A 24,397-nucleotide genomic window follows, 5' to 3' on the forward strand; every position below is an offset into this window, starting at 1 on the left:
CCACTGACAGGGGAGGTGAGATAACTTCAGTTCCACCAGCATTATCTGTAGTCAGAGAGAAATACTTCATCAAGTAAAAAATTCTAGATGCCGATTCAATCTTTGACCTACTCTAAAACTCTATGTATGTGTGTAAATACACACATAACATGTGATCTATACATACATATGTAGACATAATTGTTACTAAATGGTAATTACCAAAAATTTTCCCAGTATTCCAGTACCAGTATTCCCTGCCTACTTCAGGATGATTATAGGTGTTGAACAGGCATGTTGAAACTTTGTGCCACATCAGACATTGTTAAAGTGCATGTTCTCCAATAGCCAGAGTGGAAGTCTGCTTTCCAGAGGAAGAAAATTCCTCTTTGATTTCCTGCAGCCAGAAACTATTTTTTAAAAAAGGCTGAATTTTCACCCTTTGAGATGCCTTTCCAGATAATTTGATATTTATTCTTTAAATAAAAACCCTAAATAATGGCCTGGACCTTGCTGAGTTCACCATAGAACTGTCAGAGACTTGTATTTATTGGACAAATGATAATTACCAAGAACACAGAGTCCTAGAAGATAAACCAGCTACATACACATCTCCTACCCCTACATTTCTCCCTTAATAATAGGCCAAACTGAGACTTTTAGTGAGCGTTATTACAATTGAAGCTATTTATCTGTTTATAATAGGAAGAGATAGCTCATTATTTATGAATGAACCACTCTTTTCAGCATAAATATTGGGGACTCTTGATATTTATCCTAAAGATGATACAGACTGGTCCCCAACTAACAATTTTCTTGACTTTACCTGGAATGAAGGTGATACATATTTAGTAGAAACCATGCTTTGAATTTTGAATTTTGATCTTTCTCTTGGTTGGCAATATGTATATGATACTTTATCATGGCACCAAGCTGCAACTCCTGGTCAGCAACTCAGACACGGAGGTAAACAACTAACACATTTACAACCATTCTGTACGCATACAAACATTGTGTTTAGTGCTTTCAATACGGTATGTAATAAATTACATAAGATAGTCAGTACTTTATTATTAAATAGGCTATGTGTTAGGTGATTTTGCCCATGTGTAGGCCAGTATACATGTTCTGAGCACATTTAAGGTAGGTGAGGCCAAGCTATGATCTTTAGTAGGCTAGGAGTATTAAATGCATTTTTGACTTAGGATATTTTCAACTTACGATGGGTTTATGAGGATGTAATCCCATCATAAGTTGAGGAAGATAGGTACTTTTTTCCTTTATTAAGAAACAGAATGGGTGAGAATGTTTTTAAGACTGTTGTCTGACCTCATGGTTAGTTCAAATGGAAATGCATTACTATTTTTGGCAAAGTAATTAGATTCATAGCTTGGCTAACTTGGCTTATGTACAGGCACTCTGTATTTGTAAGAAAAATCTGAAGTGAGCATCATATCCAATTACAATTCTGCCTTGTGTGATTTGTAGTTCCCTGTTTGTATCCTTCTCTAGAATGTTAGCTAGCAATACAAGCTCTCATAGCAAGCAGCTCCCCAAGTCCAGTGTGTGCTGATGTTAGGAAGGTAATAAAAACAGGAACCCTTGAATGCTATAATTGGTGATCCAGCCTCCTAGACTACTGAAAATTAATTGACCAGATGTTCCCTACCCAACTGTAATGTGGGATAATACAGGAGACTGAGTTTTCAACCTTCCCCAGGTGTGCACATTTGAGCAGAGAAAAGTGATTATGAGTGACATGATGACAGCTGCAGTGCCCATGTTCCACACTGCCCTTGTGTATCTGTTATATATTTAGGATTTTTCCCCTGAGGCACTTCACAGATATGAAAATAGACAATGAACAAAACCAAAGACCTTTAAAATAGTAAAAAAAAAAAAATTAATAAAACTTTAGAAGTTGTGAGTATTCTATCATGTGTATATTAACTATTGTTATTTAAGGTCACATTTAAGCCTGTCACTGTAAGCTCTTCTTATAATTATGTGCCAGGCCCTGTACTAAGCACTTTACATTTTGTGATTAACCTTCACAATTTTACAGGTGGGTACTTATATCACCTCTGTTTTTTAGATGAGTCAACTGACATTTTGAGAGATGGAATCAATCTCTCACAATTACTACAGGAAATGAGAGAGTAGACTTGTGTATCTAATATCAGAGCTCATGAACTTACCTAAGCTGTATGGTTTCCACAATAGCAGGTTTGTTCACCTGTCCAAGGCACACTGTGATAAACCCATTACCTGTATTATCTCATTTAATCTTCACAACCAAGATAAGTACAAAATACTGTCCTGGTTTCACAGAGGAAGATATAGATACTACATGAGTTTGATCAACTTGATCAAGGTCATATGACATTACAGAACAGAGAAGGTGCTCAAATATACTTTTCTCTGATTTCAAAGCCCAGGTGTTACCCACAATGAAGCAGTGCTACAGAAAGGATGGGTCTTGTGGATGTGAAAGTATATCATCACTATTTTGATTTAAGTCTGATTTCCTTTATTGTCCTTATTCGCATGTTTACATTCACGGCCAAAGTGATTATCCTGCCATCTTCTCCTATGCAATATTCCTTGAGCTTTAATTTTGAATGGGGCCCAAAGCATCCCTTGATTATTTCATGCAATTGCCCTCAAGGATTATTTAGGAACAAAATGTTGTTCTTCTAATAAAACAGCACAGCTGTCTCAAAGAGCTTTTAATCCATCTTTTTAAAAGATGTGGACTTTCTAAAATAATGTCGCCCCCATTTGTCTTCTATGAAAGAAGATATTTCAAAACCAGGAACACCTATCATAATAAACCATTAAGATGACTCCAGCCTTTCAGTGTATTTTTAGAATTTCATATTTCACCAAATGTTGTTATATATAATTCATGGTAGTGGGATATGATGGGATATGACAGTTATCTCATTTGTGAAGAAAGACCAAATAACTCATTGTCCCACATCCACAAATAAATTATTCTTGTCCCCAAGCATAAGATTCTGTTTTGTTCGTTTCCTTACCTTAATGGATTTTCTTTTCTACATTAATATTTTTGGCAAAAGACTATGACCCTTAAATATCAATTTGGCTATTGGGAAAAAAGGAAAATTCTCAGAAATTAGCCTCACTGATCTAAAAATGAAAACAAAGCTGGATGTACTTCTAGAAGTAAAGGAGGCCTTGAGTGATAATTATTTTGTACAGTTTCATTCAGTGTTTTTGTCACATGTCAAACATGTGAAGAGAAAGCCTGAGTTTTCCCTTTGGGGAACTTTGAGCAAATATCATCTGTTTTAGCTCAAGGAGGGTCTAGGGTTCTATTTTTATTTTTTCATCAATTTCAAGCATCCTATATTTGATTCTAACATTGTAACTCTATACTATCTAGAACTTCCAAAAATTAAACTTGGGGTCTTAATGTAATGCTTTAGTCCACAGGGCATTTAAACGGATACATGAATATAAGTAAATGAAAATGTTCCTTAATTAAATTGCATTAGTGTTTTAGAATATGCCTCAGTAAGTTTTGCCTGCATTTTCACTTCTTATTCTGCATAATCATGTATACTTCTTACGGTTTTTAATCTTACCTGATGTGAATTTTAGTCTATGTAGTCTTCGTTCATTGATCTCCTTAAAGACAGATTATTTCCTATTTTTTTCTTATTATCTCAATTTGTTGGACATTCATAAGAGCACTCAATAACTCCTTTTCAAGTCAAAGTGAAATTAATTTAATGCTTTTCAAGGAACAGAAACAGTCTCATGTTGCCTCCTTAAGGGTAAGGATCAGTGTCGAAGGAGAAGAAGAAGGCTAGCAAGGAAGCATTTGGAGGAAATCCTAACTCATGCTTTTATTAATTTTTTTCTTAGAAAATTTTCCATGGGAAATAGTGTGATCTTGCATTTAGTAATGCCTTTTCGAATGCAAATTTATAAGTACATGTTTATAGAATAACTAAAGTTATGTATATGTTTTTGTCCTAAACAATCAATATATACTATATAAATAATATATAGAGAGCACTTTAATTTGCATTTGTACTTACATAAGCTAGTGTAAAATAACTTACTTGACCAAAACATTATCACACATTTATATATTTATGTAACTATGTACAATTAACCAATTATGATAGGTGATAGATAATAGATGACAGATAGATCTTAGTTGTGTGTCTGTGTGTGTGTGTGTCTTCTGTTTGCTAAATATGAGTCTCTCTGTGTGTCCTATTTGCTAAATGTTGCCTGTGGGTGTGCAAATGCTCATTGCATCAGGCAGCATTGATAGCTTAGCTCTAATCTTTTTATGAGAATGTATGTAGGGAAGAGGAAAGAAATATCTGAGTTAATTGTCCCAGTATCGTCAGTAATCACCCCTCAGCTGGACTTCCTGGACTTTGATATCATCTGAGTGCAAAGCTAATAATAACTCCAAAAGCTAGATAGCCACTGGCCTCTAGTAATAGTTCCTCAGAAGCGACTTTTTAGAGCCCACCACAACCAGGGATTTAGAGCAATGACAGAGTCCTGCTAACACCATTTTAATAATATCTTTTGAGATAGTCAAATTCTTAACTCCTCGACCATTTTGCATTGATTCTGGTTACTTTTCAGTAATCAGTTGATTAAGGCAAATATACAAGCAATGATTCTTCAACAGATTCTACAAAATGTGATTGTTGATTTGGACGTGCAGTAGCCAATAGAATTCTACTGCTTACTGCCTTCAATATTTAACATAAAGATTGAGGGGTAGAAAACTGCAAGAATAGAACAAAATGAAGATACAAAATCAGAGCATTTTAGGGAGGGTGACAATGGAACTGAAGACATTTTGTGTGTCTTTGTCTCTGGCATGTCTGTTATATCCCTGATCTTATTAGTTTTCCTCCTTAGGGGTAGATTGGTTATCTGCAGTTTCCAGATAAGGAAACTAAAATTCAGAGAGGTTCAGTGGCTTTCCAGTGCATTTTCTTCTAGGAAGCCTTTCTTTCCCATTGGAATTGGAGACAGGTATCCTTGCTTACTCTTCCTCTTTCCCAGCCCTGAAATTTAAGCCCCATGGGGAATTGAGATTTTGTTTATTTTATTCATTATTAGACCTGAGAATTTAATGCATTCATTAACTTTCTTCAACAAATATTATATGCCAAATATATGCCATGCACTATAGAGATAATTAATAAAAACAAACCATACTCTCTGTCCTTAAAGAGCTGACATTCCAGTGTAGGGAAACAAGGATGAGCATAAAAATTATGTAAAATATAGAGAATGTGAAATGGAGAAAGGCATGATGAAAAATAATAAAGCAGGGCAGTGGACTAGAGAAGGAGTGGTCAGGGAAGTCTTTCCAGAGAAAAGAATATTTGAACCAAGACCTAAGGAGACAAAGGATCAAAAGGATCAAAGGGAAGAGTGTTCCAGGCAGAGAAAATAGCTAGTTCCTTGGTGTGGAGCAGAAATGAGCCTAATATGTCTGCATGCAGCAAGGAGTCCAATATGGCTGAGAGGAAGGGATGAGAAGGAGAATAGCATGATACCAGGTCAGACAGGTAGAGGAGGGTAAACCTTCCAGGTTCTTGTAGGCAGTTTACTAAGAGTGAGACGTTTGAGTAATAGGCTTGGTGTGACCTGATTTACCTCTTCCTAGGATGATCACAGATTGCTGTGTTGAGAACAGACCAACAGAGGTCAAGAATGGAAGCGGGGGGTTGTTTAGAAAGTATTAAAATAATTCAGGGAAACATAATCACATCTGGCTTAAACTGACGGGGTTGGGGGTGTGTGGCAGTAAGGTGGTGCGTAGTGGGGTGATTATGGATATATACCTTGAAGGTAAGTCTGACACCATAGATATGGAATGTGAGTGAAAAAGACAAAGTCAAGGGTGATCTCAGAGGTTTTTGCCTGAGCAACTGGAAAGATGGTACCTCTAATGGTACCTTATTATGCATTTCTGCTTAGCTTAAATCCTAATTGGGATACTATTTTCCCCTACTATCACAGAATTTCTCTGCATTCTCATAATTTTCACTCTTTGCTTGTTTTTTAAAAAATCACTAATTGTTTCCCCCCATTCTCAACCACTCTTGTTTAGAAATAAGGAAACCTCTGTTACTTCCTCAGGTTCTGTCATTCTGATGTAGAAAATCAATAAATAGGTACTCTCTTGCAAGGTAGCATGTTCTGGGGGGAAGGTTTGGAGCTGGGTGTTAGACATGCTAAATTTGAGATGCCTATTAAACACCTTACCTGAGATATGAGTCTGGTGACTGGATATATTCAGGTCATCTGGAGCCGTAGGAAGGTTCAGGGCTTGAGATAGGATATGGTGTTATCACTGTAAAGATTGAATCCTAAGTCATGGTACTGGATGAAATCTCCATGGGGTTAGTGAGGGACTGGTGGATATTAGTTCATAGTTGATAATTTTAAATTTTGTATGTACAAATGAATGGATGTGTGCAACAGAAGGGAGCTAGGAAGGAAACTAGTTTGACATCAGAGGCCTTGTGTTTCTTACTCTTTGTGTAGATCTAGGCTTTTAGTTGGAACAAGAGAAAGTGTCTGGTTATTTTAAGCAACAACAAAAAAAAGGAAATTTACTCAAAAGAAGTTGGGGCACTCACAGATTTTTTTTCTTTGAGAATTAGAGGACCAGGTTTGAATGCTACATAAGCAGAAATAAGAACTATAATTACACAACCATTAAAAAACCTGTTATCAGTATGTCACCTTTAGCAACAGAGTATGAATGGTGATGGTTATAATGATACTAAGGGAAATCCTTTTTGATGAATGCCTACCTTGTGGCAGATCATTAGCTCATGTAATCCTCACACCACTTTGGTGAAAGGTGCTCTGGTGTTCTCACTTTCCAGACGAAGAAACAGAGGGTCAGAAATGTTCGTTAATTCTTCTAGGTCCTACAAATGGTGAGCACTAGAGTCTGGATTCCCATCCAGATTAGTCTCATACCAAAACCGCTTTTCCCTTTTTACCAGACTGCCTTTTTATGTTTTTGTTTTTTTAATTTTTATTTATTTATTTATTTTTTAATATAGGAAATTTATTGTCAAATTGGTTTCCATACAACACCCAGTGCCAGACTGCCTTTTTAAAGCAACAAGTAGGGGCAGTGTTTCAGAAAAGGCTGCAAATTCTTTTCAGAACGCTGTGAGGTAGCCTGGACTGATGGTTTATTTCTGCTTAATAGAAAGGAAAACTGGAGCTAAATGATCTAGCCCAGCCCAACAACCTATAAAGCTGACCTGAGATTTGGCTCCCAGGGCGCTAAATGTGAATCTGAACTTTATCAACATCCCTTGGAACTAAGTTTAGCAAAACTAATGATGATTCCAATGAAAATATCTCTATCCTTTTGCAAAATTTTTTACAAGTTATTGATTGCCTTCAGTCATACATATATGTGAATGTATTAAACTCCTATATTTATTCATTGTGAAATTGGATATTTTTGGACATTCTAATGATACTTCTTTATGCATTTCTGCTCAACTCAAATCCTGATCGTGATAGTATTTTCCCCTACTATCACAGAATTGCTCTAGTTCTAATAATTTTCACTTTTCACTTGATTTCTTTTTAATTATTAATTGCTTACCCCCCCCCACCCCAAACACTCTTGTTTGGAAATATGGAACCCTCTGTTCCTTCCTCAGGTTCTGTCATTCTGAAATGGAGAATCAATCTCTTTCGTCAATAAAATATTTCTCTGCCTCCTTTGTCATTTATTTTTGTATTGGATTGTCTTTCACTTTATTTCTCTGGTCTCTTTCCTTTTGACTCTTTTAAAAATTTATTTCTCCCAGCTGAATCACTTCAGTTCAGTGGAATGAGATTTTGCTTGCTTTTTCTCCCTCAACATGTTATGTTTATCATGAGATTAACATCTTTATTTTTTTGCCTCCAAAGTCTCTTGAACATTTTCTCTCAGGCATTTTTATTTTCCTTCTTGTCTCTGTGGTTCTGTGTTGTGAAAGTTCTTCATAGCCTGTTCTCCACTATCTTTTAGTTTGTCCTGTTTTCCTACATCAGCTTCTAGGGAGGTTTTATTCTTCAGTTTTTTTACACGATGATATCAGAAATCTCTGCTACTAGGTACGGTCAAAGAATTATAAGTCCTCTGCTCTGTTCCGCTCTCTGCACATGTTTATTAGTAAGTGGATAGTATTGGAAGAGGTTCCATTCTTATACGAGGCTTGTCCAGAGTTATATTTATTTTAAAAAAGTACTTCAATCTAAAAGAAAGTATATCTCAAAATAAGATTTAGTTTTGTAAAAACTTACTGGTATTCAAGTGTTCAAGTGGTCTTGGTAACCCACAAGAAATACTTTTCTGAGTTATCACTGCATATTGAGTTATTTTAAGTTTTGATTAATGTTTTGAAAATGAAAAGTACAACAGCTGCACACAAGAAACATTTTACAGTGTAAACTTAAATGTTTTGAATGAGATTGATAAGGTTGGGGCAGCACTTGGGTGTAGTAGACAGAGTTGAACTCTGGAGTTGAACAGATTTGAGTTTGAATCCCGGTTTCACCTCCTTACAATGTGCAGCCTACAGCAAAATTAATTTTTCTCAGCTCCAAGTTTCTCATTTTTCTTAAAATTGGGGTTATTGTATTTGCTCCATGGATAGTTGGAAGTTTTGACGTGATGCCATTTTTAAGTATTTTAATTCAGAGGCTAAAATACTGTAGGTGCTCAGTAACTTGGAGCCACTATTTTTATTTTATATAAAATGTCAACATTTCTAGTATTTTCTTTTAAGTGTGAGATTATTGCCAAAAGTAGCCATGACCTTTCTTTCATCTCTTCAGTTTGAGAGCATTTGTCTTCTTCCTATTAAGAATTTATTATTTTATCATTATAGTTTGAATGTATAGTTGTCCTGATAGGGAAAAAAAAATACATGGCAACCTAGAGAAATTTGATAGCTATAAGTATCAAGTAGATGTTGCCTTAGGGGGAAAAAAAGACACCTTAAAAATGGTTAAATATTTCTTGATTATATCATCACAAAGTAGGAAAATTATAATTAAGGGGAGTCTGAATAAAACTTTTAGAATGAGGTGCCTTAAGAACTGATATAAGAAATCTAATGAAGCAGGAGGTTATGGAATTCTTAATGATGAAGACACATTTCCTTAGTCCTTACAGGAGCCCTCTGCAGATAGTATCCTCAGTAACTTCGTTTAAAATTAGCTAGTTAAGGGTGTGTCTGGATGGTTGTCGGTTGAGCATCTGACTTCAGCTCAGGTCGTGATCTCAGGGTTCCTGAGTTTGGGTTCTTGACTTGGAGCCTCACATCAGGCTTGTTGCTGTCAGTACAGAGACAATTTCTGGTCTTCTCCACCCCCACCCCCGCCTTTCTGTGCTCCTCCCGCCCCCGCTCACAGGTTCTCTCTCTCTCAAAAATAATCAACATTTTAATAAATAAATAAATAAATAAATAAATAAATAAATAAATAAATAAATAAAATTAGCTAATTAAGAGTATATACAAGTAAGAGTCCCATTCTCCTAAGTCAAGGTTTTACACAGGGAATTAAATTCTGACTCTGAAAGTATTTGCCTTCTGGGTAAACTCCATCTCCATCCAAAATCTTTCTTAGCTGGCCTGCCTTCCCTCTTGAGAGCTGCTGTTCTATTGTGTGACTTGAATGTGGTGTATGCTCTTACCTCAGTTTCAGCAAGTCAAAACATCCTTGCATTTTCTGACCACATGCCTAGCAAAGCAATCCCACATTTGCCAATGTGTGCCAATGGTCGTATCATTGTAGTGAGTCCTTTAAGTCACCCTTGACTCTGTCATTCAGACCTTGTCTGACCTTGTATTCTAATTCCTTTGATTTCTTTTCTTTTCTTTTTCTTTCTTTCTTTCTTTCTTTCTTTCTTTTTTTTTTTTTTTTTTTTTTTTTTTTTTTTTTTTTGAGAGAGCGAGGGAGGGGCAGAGAGAGAGGGAGAGAGCTCATCACAGCAGGCTCTGTACTGTCAGCACAGAGTCAGATATGTGGAGCTCCAACTCAAGAACTGTGAGATCATGACCCGAGCCAAAATCAAGAGTCTGACTCTTAACTGACTGAGCCACTTGGGTACCCCCAATTCCCTTGACTTTAGAACCTTCACTGATAGTCTCTCCTGGGCATTTGCTATTCTTCTTGCTTTAGTACTAAAAACAAAACAAAACAAAACTCTGGTAAGTGCTTTCAGATGAAGTATCTGACCTAATGATCAAAATCACAAACAAATCTATTAGCATGATGAAAAAGGCTATTAATATTATATTTTATTATTATAAATCATAAATATTATTAAAATGTTGCATAATATTAGCATATAATGGCATAAATCAAGCCAGTGTACAAAAGCATAATATCCCCCCCCCTTCTTTTACTCCTAGGAACTCATTAAACATTTTTCCTAAAGGTGAAATATTTTGGAAGCCCACAGACACCTATACATCAATTTTCTTTTGTTCCTTCCTTACTCTAACTGTAGTTCTAAAAATTTTGTCTGGTAAGGAATTTATTCTTTATGTTTGTATATACAACCACCACATGAGATGCATCTCCCCCATGCTGTAGATTATGAGAAATCTAAATGATTTTCATGGCTAATTTTGCCTCTCTGATTTTTGCCTTACAAGCTATTTTATAAGGAATGCTTAATTTGGGACTCCATGGTCCCATTTCTCACCTACTTAGGTGGCTATTTACTAACCACAGAATAAATTTCAAGTTCTTTAATCTCTTACCTAAGTCTTCAACTTCTGCTTTTATTCTTCTACACACCATTAAGAGCATCACATCAGGCTTGCTCATTTTTCCCTATTACAGACTGTGCTTCTGCTTTGAAAACTTGGCCCAGTCCCCTTTATATGTAATAATCTTCCCCTATTTCCACCTCGAGAATCTCTACCTGTCTAATAACTGACTTAATCACCCACTGCTGGGAATAGGGTCTCCTTCCTCTGTGCTATGGGCCTTGTATCAGCACACGTTCATCCCTAGCTCTGCCATATTCACTGTGAAAAGTGAGCAGTGCAGAAAACCAAGAAAAAGAAATAAGTGGCTCATTGTTTCACTCCTATCAATAGTCGATAATAGGCTTTTCTGGCTTTGTTCTCCTTATGCATCATCCTTCTAGTGAAAAGTAGAAATTCTATCACTATTTTACTATGTGTCAGATACTATTTTAGGATTTTACAACCATTGTATTACATAATCTTTATGACTACTGTAGGAGTATCTTATTTTCATAACCTCATTTGATAGAAAAGAAACCCAAAGCTTAGAACTCTCAGGCCAGTTTCCCAAGGTCACGGAGCTTTGACAAAGGGGTAGAAAGTGAGTATGAGCCAACATTTGCTTCACTTCACACGTCTTCCATATTAATTACAACACGGTGCTGCCACTCTGTACATATATGCTGTTATATATAATTTCAACAAAATTAGTTTTCTTACATATAAAAACAATAAAAAGTTTAAGAAAAAAAGGAAAAAAAATGACATTTCTGTGACTAAAAGTGAAACTCTATATTAAAGAGACTATAGTGAATCATTATCTTAAAAGGGCAGATTTAGTCATAAGAATAATAATTATGGTTCACACCTGTGAGATGCTTATTACCTCATGCCAGGCAGTGTTCTAAGTGCGATATACATGGATTCATTCACACTCACAATGACTCCATGGGAGAAGTACCATAATTGTCACCGTTTCAAAGCAGATGAATTAAGTGATCAACCTAAGACTATTTGGATGTTGCAGCCTATAAGATACACAGTGGAGATATATAAATATACCTTATATTTATATATTTATAAACAAATTTTATAGATACCCATATATAATACTTTTACATCTAACCTTTTGTTTTTATGTATTTTTCCTATTATCACCACAATGTGCTTACCTTGGCCATAACATGGCATTTAATATGTAATTGGTAGCTCAAAAACGGGGGATGATTCTTGAACCAGTTTTGTTTGCAGAAGCAAGGAACTAACTTTAATTAACTTTAACTAGGACTGCTTATAACTACATGTGAGAAGAGACACAAAAAGGCCCATTAACTCTGAACATCATTTCCATGTTTTTGCCTCTGTATGCCCTCAAGATAGTACTTTTTCCCTGCTGTTCTTCGATTTTTGCCTCTTTCCCCATTTTTTTTAAAAAAATGTATTAGTGAACGGTGTGAGTCTAAAATTAGTCATGTATCCACTGTAGCTTTTTAGTTCATCTAAACACATTATTTCTGGGGAAATGGTAGAGAATTTTGAGGAAAATTATATTTTAAAGGTTGAAAAACCTTGTTTTTAGGAACCTGCTCATCCAGTTCAGGGGTAATTATTTGGCCTAATTTTTTTTCTGAGTGTATGTGAGTGTGTATGTTTTAAAAATATTCTTTGCCAACAGGATCTTCCTCTCCCTGTAATGCATGCTCACTTGCCTTTGGTTTGATAATATTAAGGGAATATTGCTAACTTTCAGATATTTAATGTGTAGTTATAAAAACTGCTACATGATTCCACATGTAAACATTTTCTGAAAACTAGCATTTAAAATTACTTTTTACTATTTTCATGACTCTAGACTTCGAAGGAATTCTTCAATGACAGCTGAAGCGAGACATTCAGCAGCCACCGTGCTTTTTGTATTCTGTGCCAGGCGCGAGGACTCCATTCCTCTTGAAAGTTTTATCATGTACAGGCTATTAACATTATGAGGATAGGCTGAAGCATGAATAAATCCCGAGACTTACTGATGATGTCATTACACTGGTCAATAAAATACATAGAGGGAAGGGCTTCCCACGCTACCAGGTTCGGTTAACTAAATCAGGATACACGAGCAATTAACTCTTTAATTAAGATGAATGGGTGACATTAGCCCTCCTTAAACTCTGCTCGTCAGCATTTACAAACAGAAAAAGACGGATGCCTCTTTCCCAAGAAATGTAGGTTTTGTTTCTCATTCATTGACAGAGTCTCATTCTTGCTACTTTGTAAACAAAGTCACCAAAGTATAATAGATGGTCAGAGATATTTTAACAGGTTCATTGCATCAGTCATATCTCTTACTATTTAATGATACCATTTTGGAATTTATTCGTTTTTTGAGTTTTTTTTTGTTTTTTTGTTTGTTTTTACAAAGCTAACTCTATCATTTTTATTATTGAGCACAATGGCTTTGCCTTTTTCCCCATCGCATACAAGGACGATTCATGTCAGAATCATATAGATGAATGCCACACAGCATGGAAATGATATCTATCCATTTTTTCTTCCAACAGCTGTTCATTATTATCTGCTACTTTGCCAGTAACTTAGCTTGGGACTGGAAGTCTAGAGATACACGTTCCAATTCTCTTATGTCTCTAGTTAGCCTTATGACTGTAGACAAAGGGAGTGTTTTTGAACCTCCATTTCCTCATCTGTGAAACTTGATTACTAGAGCAATTGTCCTGTAATTCTCTGTCAATAATATTTAACACAGGATAATGGAAACCAAAGATATGATTCATTCTTGGAACAAAGTGTCTAAACCAGTACTGTGCTAGAGAAATATAAGGTGATCTGTATATGCAATTTAAAATTCTCTAATAGCCATATTTTAAAATGAAAAAGATGGAATTATAATATTTTATCTAACCTAGAGCATAAGAATATTATTGCAACATGTAATCTTACCTATACACATATATGTATGTACTTTATATATACATATATATACATGCACATATAGTTACATGATCTATTATATATTTTATATATATATGGCCTATTTTATATTATTGTTTGTGCTAAATCTTTGAGATTTTAGAGCACACTTCAATTTAGATGGGTTCAAAAGCTACATGTCATTAGCAGCTACCATATTAGACAGTATAATTCAAATGTTAGTGTAAGAACAAATACAAATGTAGCTCTTAAATATTTTTCAATTTAGAATAAATTTCTAAATCATTATTTATTTTTGAGAGAGAGAGAGGAAGAGAGAGAGAGAGAGAGAGAGAGAGAGAAGAATCCCATGCATGAGCAGGGAAGGAGCAGAGAAAGAGGGAGACACAGAATCTGAAGCACACTCCAGGCTCCAAGCTGTGAGCACAGAATCCAAAGCTGGGCTTGAACCCACAAACCATGAGATCATGACCTGAACAGAAGTCTGACACTTAACTGACTGAGCCACCCAGGTGCCCCTAGAATAATTTTTTAAACAAAAATTTACCCAATGTCTAAGTTTTCATTGATTTTAAAACCCAAGATGAGGGGCGCCTGGGTGGTGCAGTCGGTTAAGCGTCCGACTTCAGCCAGGTCACGATCTCGCGGTCCGTGAGTTCGAGCCCTGCGTCAGGCTCTGGGCTGATGGCTCAGAGCCTGGAGCCTGTTTCCGATTCTGTGTCTCCCTCTCTCTCTGCCCCTCCCCCGTTCATGCTGTGTCTCTCTCTGTCCCAAAAATAAATAAACGTTGAAAAAAAAAAAAAAAAAAAAAAAAAAAAAAAAAACCCAAGATGACTATCCAAAAAATAAATAATGAAAATTGGATTGTCCATAGGTCATAGAATTTCTCTGAATGAATATGATTTCTTATAAGAACAATCACTATTAAATAAATGAATGTGCCACTCTATGGCATAAAATGAGAAGACCCAAGTGTGGCAGCAAAAACTCCCCACTGTAAATGATATGTAGTAAATGACAAGACTCTCAGCTCCATGGTTAGTGATAGACAGTCTCGTGGATCAGATATTCTAATCAAAGAAAGATACTAACTATACTAGGTATAAACATACCATTTAAAATGAAGCTTTTATTATTTCTTAACGTTATTAATATTTAAATGGAAATCTTTGAGTTTTAGAGACAGTGACATGTCCATCTTTTCATAGCATATTCTACTTTAGCCAATCCCATTTTTTTCTGGTTTAACTGGACTCAATAAATATTTTTTGAGTTAAAAAATAAATTGAACTGTAAAAATATTTCATTAAGAGATTATAGATTTTTATTTCTGCAGCTTCTTTGTCATCTCACATTATTTGGATTTTTTCATTTTGAGATATTTCCTCTAATAGAGAGTAATAGTGACAATAATAGTAACATTAACCAACATATATTTAGCTTTTACTAAATGTTAGATACTGTGCTATAAGTGTTATGTATTTTATGTAATAAAAATCTGACTTGGATCTCTGTATGGATTAAAATAATTCAAAATAACCTCTCTGATTCTGTCTCTAAGTAACCTCTTCTCTTTATAAACACTAGGAAACTTTATACATTCTTTTATTTTCTATCAAATGAATGCATATTATTGATTTAAATTACTTAGAACATGAGCTAGAGCACAGAAAGCATTCAGTAAATGTTTGTTGAAGAAATTATTTAAACATATTATAGGTTTCTAAATAAGGCAGTTTTGGGGGAATATCTACTGAGGCTTTCCATGTGATAGACCTGATTTAAAGTGAATAAAATAAATATTTGAAAAACTAAAAAAAAACCTTTCTGTATGGTGGACCCTTTACCAAGTGAAAGATATACACGTTAAAAAATAGTCCAACAGTTTTCCACCTTATAGGAGCTTAAAGTGTAGTTCATGAAACAGATGTGCAAATGATTCCAAGACCACATTATAAAATGTTTCTGTAGAAGATCTGGCACAGCAAGGAAGGTTAAGTGTTCCAGGAGATAGTAAAAACTACGGGGAAGGTGGCATTCTAGGTGAGTTTAAAACAAGTGGAACTTTTCCAAGTATGAATGTCACAAACCAAGGAGACACACAGAAATGGGACAGCACATAGTAGGTTCTTTTTTGGATAGCCTGTGAGCTTAATAATTATCACATAGTGAGAAGTAGAAGCATTTGAGGGTGGAAAGATATATGTATGTGTGTGCATGTATATGTATGTTTCACAAATAATTTGGTCTTTGATTTGCTTTAAATGACATAAAATCAGATTTGAGTTTTACATACAGTAATGATGGAATCATAATGGTAGGTGATTTGAGAAAGCAAGACTATAATTGTAGGGCATTGTGCTAGTCAAGGGTGAAGATAATGAGGGTCGAGGCAAGCTTGGAGTGGTAGATGTGAGGGAAGTCTTCAAAACTTCAAGTTTCCACAGGGCTTGTTAAAGGTATGTGATGAAAGGGAGACATCATGTAGAGCTCTAAAACCTCTAACGAGGTGAATTCTGGTATTATTAAATATTAAAACCACCCTTAATTTAATCACTTTGCTAGTTTCAAAAGCATTTTCAGTATTAAGTAATATTCCCTGTCAATTATTTGAGCAGCAGTTGATTCAAATGTGGAAAATACACTAACAGAATAAGAAAAATTATTTAATGTACCATCTCTGCAAATAACACACAAAATTCTTTACTCTGAAGAGACCAAGTATAAGCATCACATCTGTAAGCAGTTTTTGGCTATGGAGAAGTCACTTAACTTCCCTCAGTCTGATTCTTCTTTATAGTCCAGTATTTATAGGAAAATTAGTAATTAAGCACTAATGTGCTTTAAAAATCAGGCACAGTAAATATTCTGGAGAGAAGACCTTCAAATAATCTCAAATGTTCCAGAAAAATCTAAAAGTTATTGAGGCTTTTAGTGAGTTAGGCAACATGGGACAAAGCTATCTGTGCTTTTTGTCAGCTCCTTAAAAAGTTTGGAGAAAACAAATGACTATCTAAAACTGTCCTTTTTCAAATGTTCCCAAAAGAAAAGGCAATTAAAAGATCATGTTAAAGCAACATCACAAATATTCAAATCTTTATTTGTAGTAATATAGAAATAAGTTGTTGTTATATTCCTAACAATATATTCTGATCTCTCACTTGGGGTTGTAAGCAGTTATCGGAAACATGACCCTTTTGGGTTGTAGGAATATAGACCAGTGACTCTAGACCAAGAAGCATTTGCCCTGGAGGAAACATTTGGCAGTATTTGGTTGTCATGACTAGGGATTGTTGCTGGCATCTAGGTGGTAGAGACCAAGGATGTTGCCAAAATGTACAATGCACAGGACAGTCCCTTCCCACAATCACCAAAAAATGATCTAGTCCCAAATGTCATGAGTGCTGAGGTTGAGAAATTCTGATGTATAGCATGTCTGAAGCTTCTTAGGCTCTGAGAAAGTGCTGTCATAACTTAAAGAAAATTGTTTGATATTTTAACTTAAAACATAACCAAATGGGGCAGATCATGAATGAAGCACTCTGTGGCACTCAAATGGAAGGTAGGAATATAACGTTTCTGTTACCCCATATTCTCTACCAATGAGCATGTTTTTCACTGTCTGTAAGACCAATTCTATTTGAAGTTGTTAATGTGGCATTTAGCATTTTTCCTGGGAAACTGCTTTACAAAAACCCAAGTTGAAGTTGTAATACCAGGGAAAATGGAATACATACATTGGCATACTCTTCCACTTGGGAGTGACAGCTTGTGTCGTCCATTTCTATCTGTCTGCTCTGAAAAGTGAATTTAACTTAAAGCCAGGGTCACAAGCTTAACTTCCTAAAGCAAGGCTGATACAGGTACCACTGCTTTTACAATAGTTCGAGAACAGCTACTGCTGCAAGCTCCACCAGGAAGTGCAAGCTGCCCCAGGGGTCCTGACCTGTTTCCTAACCTCTATGCATGTGGTCCCACAACAAAAGGGTTAACTCACAGCCTTGCAGGGAGCCCCAGACACTGCTTCCAGGACCTGCAAGAATTCTAATTGGTTGGGGCCCAAGCTATACCTGCTGTTAAATATTTATCTGTCTAGATAAAGTAAATGGTGAAATGGCCCAGGTGGAAGATGTTATACGGATGATGACATTGAGCTTCACCGAAGAGTAAACACTCAGGAGTGGTGGGGACAGTGGGGCACTGGATAGCACATGCCACTGTAAATATGAGCAGCCCCTACCCAGATTCGGCAGATGGTCGCCATGTGGGAATGCAGGTCCAGCGTTGCCAGCTTTTTCAAGAGAAGCAGTGAAATCTAATGATTTTTAAACATTGACAATTAATTCAAATGTAAAACACTATTCAGCCCCCACTGCAGCCTATATAATCCCTTCTGGGGATAACCCATGGGCCAGCAGTTTGCAAATTCTGCTGTAGAAGGATGGGGAGAGGAATGTCTCGATTCTCAGTTCCAACATGGAATTATTTCTCAGACTACAGACCTCCTCTCCTGACACTAAAAAGGATTTCTCTGAAACACCATTCCAGGTGAATTCAGACTGCAGCTGGTATTTGAGACAACAATGGGCCTGCCTCTTAAGGAGCCAGACAATTGACAACTTTTGGTTGTGCCTTTTAAGGCATAAAACTCCCATCTTCACGTGACCAAAGAGAGGCTCCGTGTACTTACATGTTGAGTTTGCAAGAAAACATTTCCTATAGATAGCTTAAATATGAGCTTGATGTTATGCTCAGGTAGGTATGAAATTCAGGGACTATATTTATGATTTTACCTAAGGAAATATATTGCATAAAAAACAGATGCTAAGTACTCTTCCCTGTGTAAATGGTACTAATGAAAAATGCCTCATGAAACTACTTCAAATGAACACGGCTAAAGGTGACAGAAACATTTCACTTAATATTAAAGTCTGGAAAAGAAATGATTCCATAATTCGGTTCCAAACAATTGATCCTCTAAAGTGCCTCCCTCTTTTGCCTTTTATTGATACTTCAGTCATATCTTTTTTTTTTTTTAATATTGAGGGACATTTGGATCACTTAAGTATTTGCTGTCTCATTCCCAATTTTTTAGGGTCTTTATCTCAGAGTAACAATTTGTATAATGACAGAATTGAGGATAAATATTTCAATGAAAACAAAGAGCATCCAGTTTTCAACATAGGGCCAAAGAATTACCTGTCAGTGGGGCAATCTGCATGAGGACTACAGATGACTCATTCTTGTAGCCAGGTACAAAATTCCAAACAAAAGGTATAAAAGAAGTAGGGAGGGTTCAAATGAGCAAGGGCTACTCAGTTCACAGCAACAATCATGTCATGGATAGTTACTCCTGGAATTTCTTTGGAAGAAATAACCTTCACCTCTTCTCTGCTATAGCAGAGGACATTGAGGCCCAGAAAGGTGATGTTACAGAATCTGTAAGTCACAGATCTACTTTTCTGATGACTGTTTACTGTATTTTCCTCTGTTGCCATATTTGTTGGGGTCATATCATATGATAGGGGTAAGAAAATATGAGATGAAACCCATGGGGTGTGTGTGTGTGTGTGTGTGTGTGTGTGTGTGGGAGAGAGAGAGAGAGAGAGAGAGAGAGAGAGAGAGAGAGAGAGAGATTTGTTGGAAATTCTGTTCATGTGTTCAAGGAGGAGGAAGTAGTACCCAGAAAGTAAAATGAGATGTTACTATTCCAATAATTCTCAACTCTCTCTTATGCTGCTTAAGTCAAGACCTGTTAACGTTCACAATAACCTATATTGATTCTGAGGAACTGAAGAGTTTCAAGAGGAAGGAAGGAATATGTCCTGAGGGCCCATTATGTGCTTTCTCTTAAAATACATTATGTAATTATAACCTCACAAAAGCCTGAGTCTCCGACTCAGAAAGTCAAGTCGCTTTCGTAAAGCCATGCTGTTGATCACTGGCAAAGCTGGAAGTTCAGTGGGTGTAGTGGATAGAGGACACCACGATAGTTTACTGCTCTGGTTTGAACCCTAGCCTCCAACACTCCCAAGATGGAACCTTGGGCTCCTAACTTGAATCTTGTAGTGTGAGTTCCCTCATCAATAAAACAAGATTAAAAATAGTTCTCACATCAGGGTGCCTGGGTGGCTCAGTTGGTTGGGCGTCCAACTTCAGCTCAGGTCATGATTTCATAGTTCGTGAGTTCGAGCCCCTCATCGGGCTTTGTGCTGACAGCTCAGAGCCTGGAGCCTGCTTGGGATTCTGTGTCTCCCTCTCTCTCTGACCCTCCCTGGATCACACTCTGTCTCTGCCTCTCTCTCAAAAATAAATAAACACTTAAAAAAAGTAGTTCTCACATCATTTGAAAAATGGTAATGAGAACTCATAGTAGTAACTGTTAAGGTTGTTTAAAAGAGTCAGAGGAAAAATCATGGAAAACGTTTTGCTCATGCTTGGCCCATAGTAAATGTTCAGGAAATATTAGTTGTTATTAGTGTTATCATTACTCCTGGGTTCCTGGGTGTGTGTGTTTCTCACTATAGTATACATTTTTTCTATACTCCTAATCATAGTTTACCACCTTGCATGTTATACTGTTATGTTAAAATTCTGTGATGAAGATTTCCATTTTTCAAGTATCTACAGGCATTTTAGCAATAATTTATCTTCATAATGGGTTTCTAAATGAAGAAAGTGTTAACAAAGCTTAGCTGAAAATTAGGCTGGCTGATTGAACCCAGAATACCTGAATACCCCCTACCCTTTTACTAATCATGTACACCTTGACCACTTTCCTAATGTGATGCATGCAGATTAAGTCTTTTGTTTATTGATTGGCCAAATATATGCAGGGCGGATGTATGCTACTTCATCCTTAGCTCTTCCCAGGGAGACTGTTACCATAGTAACAAAGGCATCCTTTGACTCCTATTTCTACACAGAGTTATAGAAATGCTTCTTAAAAAATACTTACGACAATGTTTAATGTCGAATCTAAAGTAATTTTTCTCATTGTTTGGGGAGCAAAATTGATTTTCTCTAGGCAAAGTTTGTTTGGCTGCCCAAATGTACTGTTTATAGTAATGTGTTCCACCAAATTTCTTTAAAAGCCAGTTAAACATATTTTGTCTTAACTTCTAATCTAATTCCATCATTGGGAAGTGCCTCTTGCTGCAGTGTGCCTATTTTGATTTGGAAATAGTGCACATTCCGTCTTTGCTATGTCAGGGTAAGGTGGAAGGGAACATAATGAATCATTTGATTTCTTATATCAGAGAACAGTATGTGTGGCATGGGAGGGAGATCACATGCTTGGGTATGTTCAGGAGGCTGTGGCTTATTTTAAAGCCTAGATTTTCAGGTGGCAGCTGGTGCCTGGTTTAGGATTCCAGTGGTTCAAAACCCATTCTTCCCTGAGGCATCTGTTTTATTTTATTTTTTCAAAATTAAAAATAACTTCTGTTGTTCTCATTACAAGAACAATACATAATCATTTCAGAAGATTGAAAAAATATAGATAAACCAAAGAAAGATGCCCACAATCCTGCTTTCTAGAGATAACAGCTATTAACTCTCTGGGTATATCCTGCCAGAGTTTTATGTGTTTATTTTCTTTCACAAAACAAGACCATACCTATTTATTATTCTGCAACCTGCCCTTTTTCTTTAACCAGGTGCTAGTATTGATGACATATTAAAAATCACTTTTAAGCATTTTAATGGTGCAACCTGTAAGGAGTTGTAAGATATTGGTAAATTGAATTAATACTTGTTGGATATTTTGCTAGTATCTAGATTTTTCCTTAATTTGAGCAGAATTGCAATGACTTTCTTGATATGTTAACCTTTGCCTATACTCTTTACACATGCTTAAATGAGAAAAGATAAAGGTAGATTCTTATGTCTTGCTGGGATGGAGGAGATGTGAAGGTGTAGTTGAGATGGCTCTTGATTATGTCTCAACTTCACTTTCATGAGAGGACATACAGACACGCCTAGTAGTGTCTGTATCCATGAGTGAAAGCAGTGAACTTGGTATCAACCCGTCCTCTGTGACTGTGAGCCATTCAAATGCTGGACCCTAGCTCCAGTTTCCTATGATCTTGGGAGGAATTTCAGCTTATTTCTGTTATTTATTCTACAAACATCTATTGGTAATTAATTATATTCCAGTGCTGTGCTACCCTTTGTGAATTATATCACTTGCTCATACCATATATCTGATCCCAACTTGTACTAACATGTACACAAGGATTTAAGTTGTAGGATGTTGGAATATGGCATAGGCTTTCAATTCTGATAATCAAGGGTCTGGATTCCAAGTCTCCTACTTGGAGTTAATAGTTAATTATATTTCTGACACCCAATTTTTCTTATCTTTAAAGTAGTGAAAATAAAAGTTATTTCATTTTTGTTGTTGTTGTTGTTGTTCCAGGATTCAGTGACTTAATATATAGAAAGTGCTAGGCATAATGCCTGACATACAGTAAGATGTGGCAATGGTGATGCCAATGGCAATGGGAAAGCATGGAAAGAGGAGCTACTCATCCTTCCTAGGGGGTTCAGGAAGGCATCCAACTTCTAGTTCAGTGCTAAATAGACTAAGCAGAGAACTGCAAGTTTATTTTATTTTCTTAAGTATTTATTTTTGAGAGAGAGAGAGAGAGAGAGAGAGAGGGACCAAGGGTCAGCAGGGGAGGGGCAAAGAGAGAGGGAGACACAGGATCTGAAGCTGGCTTCAGGTTCTGAACTGTCACCACAAAGCCTGACACAGGGCTCGAACTCACATACTGTGAGATCATGACCTGAGACAGAGTCAGATGCTCAACGAATTGAGCCACTCAGGTGCCCCCAGAGAGCTGCAAGTTTAAAATTCCATGTCCAAGTGCCAGGTCTCCATGACTCACTGCCTGACCTTGGGTTAACCACTTAATCTCTCTCTGCCTTGGTTTTCCTTTTCATAATATGAGCATAATAACTCTTACCCACCTCATTGGGGCAAGGATGATTGATCAGTGTTTATAAAACTCAATAAATCCTTTGGGTAGAAGTGCAGTGAGATTGGAAAGCATTATTACTTATTAGCTGCTTTCTTAATATCTAAACCAGCATGCCAGGGGCTGCTGAATGGAGTACCACAGAGTAGTACCCTCATCCTATATCATTGTCAAGAATCTCAGTTCCTTTAGCCCTGCCCCTGCAGATATCAGTTTTTCTACTGCTATTAATGCTCACTGTTCAACAAGGAACAATCAATTTCTTGTTTATACCCAAGCGTCCACAGCCACCCACACCCATAAGCAATGTTTGTTGCTTTAACAAATATTTTATCGAACAGTTGGAAGGTGCTGTGCTGGATCCTAGAGATACAGGGACGCATAAAAATCAATATGGCACTTACCTTCAAGGTATTTAGTACCTGGTAACTGACCCAGACTGGTAACCAGCAGTCCTATTACAGCCCAAGTGTTCTGATGGAAAATATACAGGGCCCTAAGGATACACAATATGCACATGCACAGTCAGTGAAATGTTTCTGCTAGAACTGATATGGAAATGAAAACTGAGAGAGAGACAACTTCAGGGAAAAATGGGGAAAGGGTAGAGAAGAGGGAAGAATGCTCTAGGAAAAAGACAAAATATTATAAATGACCCACAATGAGAGTGAGCAAGATCTATTAAGGAAATTGAAAGAACTTTCATATGATAAAAGCTAAAGAAAGGGGAAATGTCATATAAGAGGGTGCATCCAACAAATGTAATCCTGTATTTTGATCAGGCTAGCTTCTTGACCTGACTGACCATTGGTGCCCTTCATTTAATGCACCTCACAGCCCGGGATCTTGACTCCTCTCCATCCTGAAAATCTGAAGTGATTGCTTCTACAACTCTTGGACTTCAGTCTCCTGGACCTTTAACCTCATGTGAGTTTCTTAGTATCATTACTAATGAACATTATTTATTGATTTTCTTGTCTGACTTCTTGCTGTTGTCCAATCCCTGTCTGACTTTCCTTGTAGCTATCACCTATTCCTAGGAGATCTATCAACCTAAGGGATGATATTGTTGCAAATCAAGAGCAGAGTTTTTAAAAAGTGAAACTTTGTACACATCAAATGAAAGGACTACAAAAGAGAGGCATATCTGAGAAGAGTTAAGTTGAACATCACTATGGTCCTCCTATTTATAATTTTGAAAGGAATATGCATGACTTAGATTCCTCCTATGCATTCATAGTATACATTAATTTTGCAAGCATACAATAGAAAGTCCTTGAAAGTAGCACCAGTAAGTATATATATCAAAACATAAATGACATAATGAAATCTTAGGAATAAAGTGAGAATTATACTGAAAGAACTAGACCCCCAAAAAGAGAGAAGAAACTTGTCAGTAATAAAAACATGGTATAAAACTTTAATCAACATCAGAGTTAATCACCTCATTTGGTAACTGACAGTTCAATGAAGTTTCTGTTTTGAAATCATGGGCAAAGCAGACTGCCAGGTTTTATTTGTCATCTAATATAAGTTGAGCTATAGTCCGAGATGGTGGAAAACCTTTTTTGTTGGGTTTTACCTCTTGAATCTTAAATGAAAACTGGCACTCCATCTGGATAATGTCCAATGTGACACATTTTGGGAGCCATCAACTAGCTAGCCTTACAAATCAAGAACACTGATTAAATAATCAAG

At 36.4% G+C, this 24,397-nt stretch overlaps 1 protein-coding gene across 2 annotated transcripts in view; it reads left to right on the forward strand.

Moving 5' to 3' along the window:
• The window catches only part of TENM2 (teneurin transmembrane protein 2), a 1,969,530-nt gene that overhangs the window by 644,034 nt on the left and 1,301,099 nt on the right, over positions 1-24,397 (forward strand). For both annotated transcript variants that reach the window (XM_040444168.1, XM_040444170.1), the window contains one exon: positions 23,482-23,626. The gene's annotated coding sequence lies outside the window, so the exon portion shown is untranslated. The remainder of the gene's footprint in view (positions 1-23,481; positions 23,627-24,397) is intronic.

The sequence above is a fragment of the Herpailurus yagouaroundi genome, unplaced genomic scaffold, assembly GCF_014898765.1.
Source record: "Herpailurus yagouaroundi ecotype Mexico unplaced genomic scaffold, PumYag 29, whole genome shotgun sequence".
In the NCBI taxonomy this organism is placed as follows: domain Eukaryota; kingdom Metazoa; phylum Chordata; class Mammalia; order Carnivora; family Felidae; genus Herpailurus; species Herpailurus yagouaroundi.